Below are 8,717 nucleotides of genomic sequence, written 5' to 3'. Positions count from 1 at the left end.
GACGATGTACGTATATGACGTGGTAGCAAATGGATATTTTCACCTTGTTAGTATAAATATTTTATTTTTAGCTGTGTCTTCGAATAAATTAACCGCTTCATATCATTATGGTTAACATTTTCAGTTACATTAAATCAATTAATTTTGATTTTTGTTACTCAAACTCTAACTGAATTGTTATTTTAGATTAAAAATAAGAATATTTGCTTCAATAAAAATTAACACTCAAAAAAATAGCAAAGAATTTATAGTTATCAGATTTTATAATATTACAAAAACTTGATAAAAATTAAATAAAACTAATAAACTGTTCTTAATTCGATCAGTTTATGTATAAATAAATTTAAGTGTACACATAAAAATAAGATGCCTCTTTATAATCATATTAAAGTATATAAATTATTATATCCTAAATATTTTAAAACTACGATGGATCATGATTTTTTTAAAAAATTTAGTCACCACAGACTGTCTACTTCTGTATTTCCTTACATCGTCCTGAATTCTAGATGGCTTATCACATCAAACCGTATTTTTTTCAATGTATTTCTTAGTGTTTAAAATTATATATAGTATTATAAAATTCAATATAATCCAACTCATTAATTTTTAAAACTATATTATTTGAAATGTACTTATTTGAATAATTTTACTTTAATAATTAATTCAAAATTGCTTAGCAATTTGTATTGAATATCATAAATAATCAGGGTTGGCACGAAAAAACCCCGACTACTTTTCTGGGTTCAGCCCACTCATTTTTTTTTTTCGAAAAAACCCATAGAACCTGGACTTACCAAGGACTAATGATATAATCAATAAATTAACAGTTTAATAACAATTCAAAAACTAACAAAACAAACAACTTAATAAAGCCACTAACGTCAATAAAAATTAACAATTAACAATTGGCCATTAAGAAAAGTTCAAAATTTCGATATCTTATATTATTATCATGTAATGTTGGCGATACCAATAAGAGTAAGTAAGGGCCTACAGAGATAACGCAATAAAGGAAAAAACCAAAAAATAGTGCAGCTAATACATAGAAAAAAAATTCTGATTTTTTTGGATGAGGTTTTCAGAAAAAACCCGGTAAAACCGGCCATTAACATTTTATAATAAAACCCATGGGTTTTTGAATGGGTTTTTTTAAAAAAAAACCCCGATAAAACTACTCATTATTACTTTTACATTAAAACTCATTGGGTATTACGGGTTTTTTGGGGTTTTATTTGAAAAACTTTATAAAGCCCGGTTTTTACCAACCCTGTAAATCATACATTTTTTTTATTTTTTTTATTTTAAGAGGCACATTAAAATATTTGCCTCAAAAATACATTTCAATTGTTTACTTAATTTAATTTAATATTATTGTATTACTTACTTAAATATCATTTGTGCTTATTGTAAAAATAAAATATTTATAGATTTTACAATTAAAAATAAAAAATAAAAAAAAAACATTTATTTAATATACATTAATTTTTTTACAGTTATCATAATTAGAAATTTTACATTTAAGGTCATTTAAGACTATAAGTAATATTAGTTATTACTTTTTAGTTGTTAGTTTAATACCTTGATTTAAAGAATCTTGTGTCGTCGTGTCCCCTTAAACCAATTCCTTAACAACTTAAAAATAAAACATTAGCAACTACATAACATTTTCATATATTTTTTATTATTTTCAACCATCAATGAATGCTGAGATGATATTTGAGAATTAACAATACCAATTTCTTTTGTTTTTTGATATGCTGACCATTTAACGATACATGTAAGATGTAAATTACTTTTAGCATGTGCATCCAATTTATTGAGTTTACTTTTATTCCCACCTTTAGATCCACTACAAACACTCAACTATAAATTATAATTTACTTATGTATATTAATGATTATAATTAAAAAATTATAAATAAAGCATAAATATAAAGCACATGCTTTTTTCCAATTTCTAAAACCAACTAAAAAATTATCTTCAAAATTGCCACTATTTCCAGTACTAAAATTTCTACAAGCAAAAAATTGAATCTTTTGATATAATATATTCAAGACATTCATGTTTTGTAATTCTTATGATTGAAAGCGCGATTGTGTGTACCAAATTTAATTAGTGGATATGACTGAATTATATTTAATTTAAATACCTAACCTATTTAATTTAAATATAATATAATAACTTAAACTATGTTTAGTGTTTACCTACATTTATACTTACTGTTAAAATTAGTCGCACAGGGCCCAAAAGTTATAAAAGTTCCCAAGTCGTAATTGACATTTTTATCCACAATATTTTCAACACTTTTTTGTGTAGTTATATTAATGTCTAAACCAATATTTAAATCTTAATTTTCAGATTCTAGTGTTGTTGTTGACGAGGAATAAGTAATAACTAATTTTTGTTTTTTAATAATTAAATGATTAATTCAGATAAATACACAATTCACAAAAATAATAGAAAATTATATTGTTAATTTGTTTAGCACGTCACTTACAGAAAACTACACGTAGGTATTAAAAACAAAAAAATAAAAATTAAGGCGATCACTGTATACACTCCAAGAACGTAATCGAAACTAATGCTGTGGCGATAAGCAGCTTGCGTATTTATAAATTTTACAGATATCGCAAACAAATTCTAGAATATTCGCGATTATCAATATATACCTACAAAATATGATTTTCCCAACAATGATAAGCCGTGAATATTCCAGAGCATTCTCGTATCACAACAAAATAAAATAAAAATTATAAATATCAAATATTAAAACACATAATTTTTTATTTTGACGTTTACATACTGGGGGGTTTAAGCCTCCCCAAGTCCCCCCCCAAAAATATCCGCCTATGGTACTTGTGACTGTTCGAACTACGCTGCAGAGAAACAGTCTTTAGTAAGTATACAAAACTACATAAGGCGAGGGCGACCAATATGTTCAGATGTTCACAACAAAATAAATTGAAAAATAATATGATGGGTATTTATGTGTTTACACACATAATCAATTTATAATCATAATAAAAAACAAAAATTATGTCAATACGATTACGAACGTCACTGTGTAAATTAGTGTATAGGTATATTGTATAATATGGGTTCGAAATAATCATATGTTTTCATCAAACATTCAAACATTTTCGCCGATAAATTGATTTATTTTACTCGCGAACTCGCCAACAATATTATCGTCAGTTTATATTAAATCAATATTTAATATTCTCAGTCGTCTTATTAGTAAAAAAAACTCGTTTTTTGCTTATTCTTATTTAGTGGCCGCCAGTGGCGTACATTCGATCTTGCTCTGGGGGGAAGGCATAGGCACAATTTGGAGGGAGCTTGGGTGTGCTTAGCACTCCCATTTTCGAAATTAGCACCCTCACATGTGTTTATGTTAATTTACATTTAAATACTCATTACTCATTATGTATAAAAAAACATAATAGTTTTTAAGTTTGTATACAATACAAAAATAGTAAAGTAAAAAAAATATCTTTGCTATAGGGTAAAAGTTTCATATTTCTAGCCACATTACTTTTAGAATTATGACTAAATAACTAAAATTTGAAATATGAAAGTCTTATTTACAGCGTATTTTTACCATTTCAATACAGTTTTTTCCTCACGTCTAGAAAAACTATTATGATTTACAAAAATGACCTATCTAAAGTACCACCGCATGCCAATTTAAAATCTAAAAAAGTCCTAGAAAATACTTTTGGACCAGTATTTCTATCCAAAAAAGTGTTAAACAAATAAAACACAAACATAATTATAAAACCATAATATCCTTCGCTTCAGTCAGAATTTAAGAGTGATCATGTGATAAAAAATTTGTATTTATAGACAGGTAATTCGTTATACGCGCAATAAAAATATAAAATTAAAATTAACAATTTAAATGTAGAAATATTCATATATTTACCAAATATTTTAGTAACTGTAGTATTGTACGGTGATACGGGCATACGACAATACGCGGAAAGCCTTTCCAAATAAAGAACAGAGAAAACAATAACTATAGAGATAATAAATATTTATATCATAGATTCTTAACCTTTTCTTGGCCATGGACCCCTTTAAAGCATAAAATATAATCACGGACCTAACCCCCCACCAAAAAAAAAAAATATATGTATAGGTAAATAAATATAATTTTTATTATATGGCGACGGATCAACAGAAGTGATAGACTTCCGTGTTAAATTGAAATGCTCGACAGATTATATTGCCATGTTATATTATTTTACGATTACGATAGCTTTATATGGCATATAAGATTATCGTAATCTAAGTTTTATATTCAAAAACATTGTTGTCTTTCAAATGGCTTTCGAGTGTTTTAACAATTATAATTATTTTAAACATGCTATCGAAACAAATTTATTTTTGGCTTATTTCAAAAAAACTCACAGCCACCCCGTGGACCACCGAGTAACCATCTACGAACCCCCAAGGGGTCCATGGTTAAGAACCTATGATTTATATTATTATTTATTGCAGGAATTCTACTCGACGGATATCATCAAAATCTTACGCTTTCGTCCTATCGATAACGTATTACTTTGTAGTTTGTACTATGTCTAAATTTTACATGCATAAATGTTTTTTTTTAGTATTTATTTTGTTAAAATAATAAAACAAACTTAAATATATTTAGTTTCTGGTACTTTATTCATCTTAAGTGTTTAAAATTTGATTAAAAATACAAGAAAATTAACTAAAGAAGAAAAATATGACCTAAAAATGCACAAAAATGACCTAAAAAATTAAAAATTTCAAAAAATACAAAAAAAATTCAAAATAAAAGATGCATAAATGAATTTATTTAATTAACTAATATTACTCTCTATCTTTAACATAAGCTTTTAGCTTAATTGAGATAGATAATCTTGTAAAATTTGTTTATATATTACATTTTTGTAAGTTAAATAAAAAAATAAAAATTTGTAGTTAAATAATTTAAATGATGTACTTACAAAGCTAAGTTTCACAATCACTAAAAAAAATGCACTTTCCTACAAATGCACAGCCCTACTGATAACTAATAACTTATTAGTAATAAGTAATTTTATTCGGGAACCAATTCGAACAGTTGTACACTGAAAAATAATTTTTTCAGGGACCGATTCGTACGTTTTAATTGAGCCGGGGACCAATTCCGTATTTACCCTAATATCAACCTCAAAACTTTATAATTACTTTTACATGAAAGTATTATATACTGAATGAACTTAAAATTGTATTCATGACTTTCATAGTAATAAAACGTTGTGAAATGTAATATAAGTTGCCTATCTATTGTACCTTGTATGCTTATATATACAGTGTACTCTCAATTATCTGTCTTCCGTGGATATAAAAAAATATATATATCTTTACATTACAAATCATTATCTATTTAATTGGGTTTTGATAGTTGATTACGTGATAACGCGGATTGTACATTACATTTGCATTTGATCACTAATAACGCATATACTTATTTCTGTCTTCTGTCTACTGTACAAACACACGTATCGACTAGAACTTCGCATTAGTGTTTAAAGTGTTTTGCGTCATTTTAGTTTTAATATTTTTATCCACAAAATTCATGTATCCGTGGATGTCCTGCCACCCTATTCCGTAAATAATCGAGAGTACACTGTATATAAAAACGAATCCCTATTTCCCTTGGTCGTGGCATTACACATGAACGGCTGAACCATTTCGCTAATTCTTTTTTTGTTGTATTTGTTATTGTCAGGAGAAAGTTTTTATGGAAGAAAGTTGCGTAAACATAAAATTAAACATAAAATAAAAAGAAATAAACAAATAATAAAAAATAATAATTTAAAAATAAAATAAAATAAACATAAATTTCTGTCTGTCCTTTATGCATTCATAAACAGCTGGGACTGATTGCAACGAAATTTGGTACAGATATATATTAGACCTATGGGCAAAAGATAGACTAAGTTTAAAAATAATAGGCTCAACCCGGAGAGGTGCTCAGACATTTTGAGATTTACGATGGACATTTTTGTTTATACGAGTAAATAGTTGCTATTAGTTTCAATAATAATAGTAATTAGTGCAAAAAAATTATTATCTCTGAATTTGTTATTATTTTTTTTTATTATTTATTTCCATGGCACGTGCATCTATGGTATTTAAAGTTTTTATTGATATTTATTATAATTAACCTCACAAAGCCTTCAAGACGATCTCAATCAATATTGAGGGAATATCAGACAACAAAGAAGAACTCCTAGCAGAGTTGTGTAAGTCTACAGCATGTAACGAATTATTTATTCAGGAAACGCACCGGGTTGCTCAAGACAAAAGACCAATAATTCCAGGCATGCAACCCGTAATCGAAAGACCTCATAGCAAATACGGCAGCGCTATTTTCGTTAGACCAGACTTGAACATAATATCTGCTAATTAGGCAGTGTCGTATTTAGTAATTTTGCGCCCCGGCGCAAAAAAAAAAAAAAAAAACTGGCGCACCTCTAAGGGGCTTATCCACGGAAAATATAGGAGATAGATCCTCATGAACCTTATAGATATTCTATAATCAATGCTATTTTTGTGTGATAGGCACGCCACCGCACGCCACACGCGATAACATAATACGTCGTATTATTATAAATAACTTATGTTTATTGACATTATCACAACAAATTTCGGAACTGATATTAGGTATATCAGCGGTTCTTAACCTTTTGTAGATCACGGACCCCTGATGAAAGATTCCGGACCCCCTTTCAAATTTATTTTTCGAATACATTTTTTTTTTACAAAACATCTCATGTTATTAAAACCAAAATAACAATAATTATTTTATATAATAAATTACATTAAAAGATATAACAAAACATACATATTTATAATTCTTTTTATTTCTCTTAATTTTTCAGTTAACATAAATTTAATTATTTTAATTTTAATTTATTTTTTTAATATTCTTAAAATTTTATTTTTATTAACTTAATGCGATAGTTGAGACATAAGTTTTATAACATCGTATAATGATAAAATCTATTTATTATATTTTGTAGGTGGTTTTTGTACGTAAGTGTCCTGTCAAGAGTAACTCCGAGATATTTAGGAGTGGGGTTGTAAGCTAGTATTTGATTTCCGAATGTAATAGATGGTTGGTATTTTTTTTATCTTATTTTATTTGTTAACGGGCTGGGCCCTTCACAACAGTTTAACATAATACAGTAGTATATGATTTAAATAATTAATACAAAGACACAATTAAATTTATAAGATAATAATTACGGAATAATAAGTATAATAATGATTATAAAACAAATATAAAAATATATAATAATAAATGTATCAGTTTTGATGAACGGTGTTCTCATTGGCCAGCTGCATCATGCGGTCTAACGGATTATTTCTGCCATAGTTGATAGTGTGCGCAGGAACAACGAAAGGAGCATGGTATTTAGTAGTACGGGAAGAAACTTTGAAATTGACTAACGAGAGAAGTGAGGGAGCATCTATACGACCATCAACCAGTTTATTCAGAAACTCTATGTTAGCGTTAACTCGCCTGTCAGCCAGTGAAATGAGACTGAGTTCCTGCATAACTAAGAAATAGTCGTGGGGAGGATGATTTATTTTACTATTTTGTTATTTAAATGGAAAGTTGTAGCCACCGTTTTTTGTACATTCAGTTTGAGGCGCCACTGTTGGAAGAATTTGTGGAGTTTTTCTAAGTCTTGATTGAGTACCTACAAAATACCGCTGCAAAAATAAGAACAAGAAATAACATCATCCAAAAGCTCGCTGGCTCAACTCGGGGAGCCTCAACTGAAACCCTTAGAACATCCGCATTAGCTTTAGTCTACTCAACCGCAGAGGACGCTGCTCCTGTATGGCTAAATAGTGCACACTGCTCTAAAATTGATGTACAACTTAATTCTACCATGCATATCATCACAGATGTAGTAAAAACTACCCTTATTCGGTGGCTCCCAGTGCTATGTAATATACACCTACCAAATATCCGACGTTTGACAGCTACTACAAGATAGTGGTCTAAATATACACATAATGTTAAACTCCCAATACATAAAGATACACCTATGGACTGTACTTTGAGACTCAAGTCGAGGAAGCCTGTCTGCCTAACAGCAAAAGACCTTATTCAAAACCAGTTTAATGGAGAGAATGACTGGAGAACAAGTTGGAGCCTATCAAACCCTGACAGCCATCAACTAATCAAGGACCCATGCTCCCAAGTACCGGGCTTCACACTTAAGCGTCGAGAATGGGTCACTTTAAACAGAATTCGAACCCGACATGGAGGATGTGGAGAAATGCTTTTCAAATGGGGTATGAAAGACTCTCCTGCGTGTGACTGCGGTCACACTTCTCAAACAATAGAGCATATCAGGGGGCATTGGCCGATTCGAGCTTTCAATGGAACAATTAATGACATCCACAACGTTTTGCATGTGGCCCTGACCTAGTTGAGATCACTCGATGTTCTCCTATAAAGGATCATCCCATTACACAGAAGTTACCAAAAGATTGACCAAAAAGTTAACTAATTATATTATATTATAACATTATTGTTCTATTTTATTTTATTTTTATTTTTATTATAATTAAGTTTATTTGTTAATAATTTTTATTGTGTTGTAATGCTTGCATGCTAAACACCATACGATAATAATAATAATAATAATAATAATAATAATAATAATAATAATAAT

The sequence above is a fragment of the Sipha flava genome, unplaced genomic scaffold (genome assembly GCF_003268045.1).
Source record: "Sipha flava isolate LNK unplaced genomic scaffold, YSA_version1 80_pilon_pilon, whole genome shotgun sequence".
Taxonomy (NCBI): domain Eukaryota; kingdom Metazoa; phylum Arthropoda; class Insecta; order Hemiptera; family Aphididae; genus Sipha; species Sipha flava.
The sequence above is the reverse complement of the archived record's forward strand: the minus strand, read 5'-3'. Positions refer to the sequence as shown.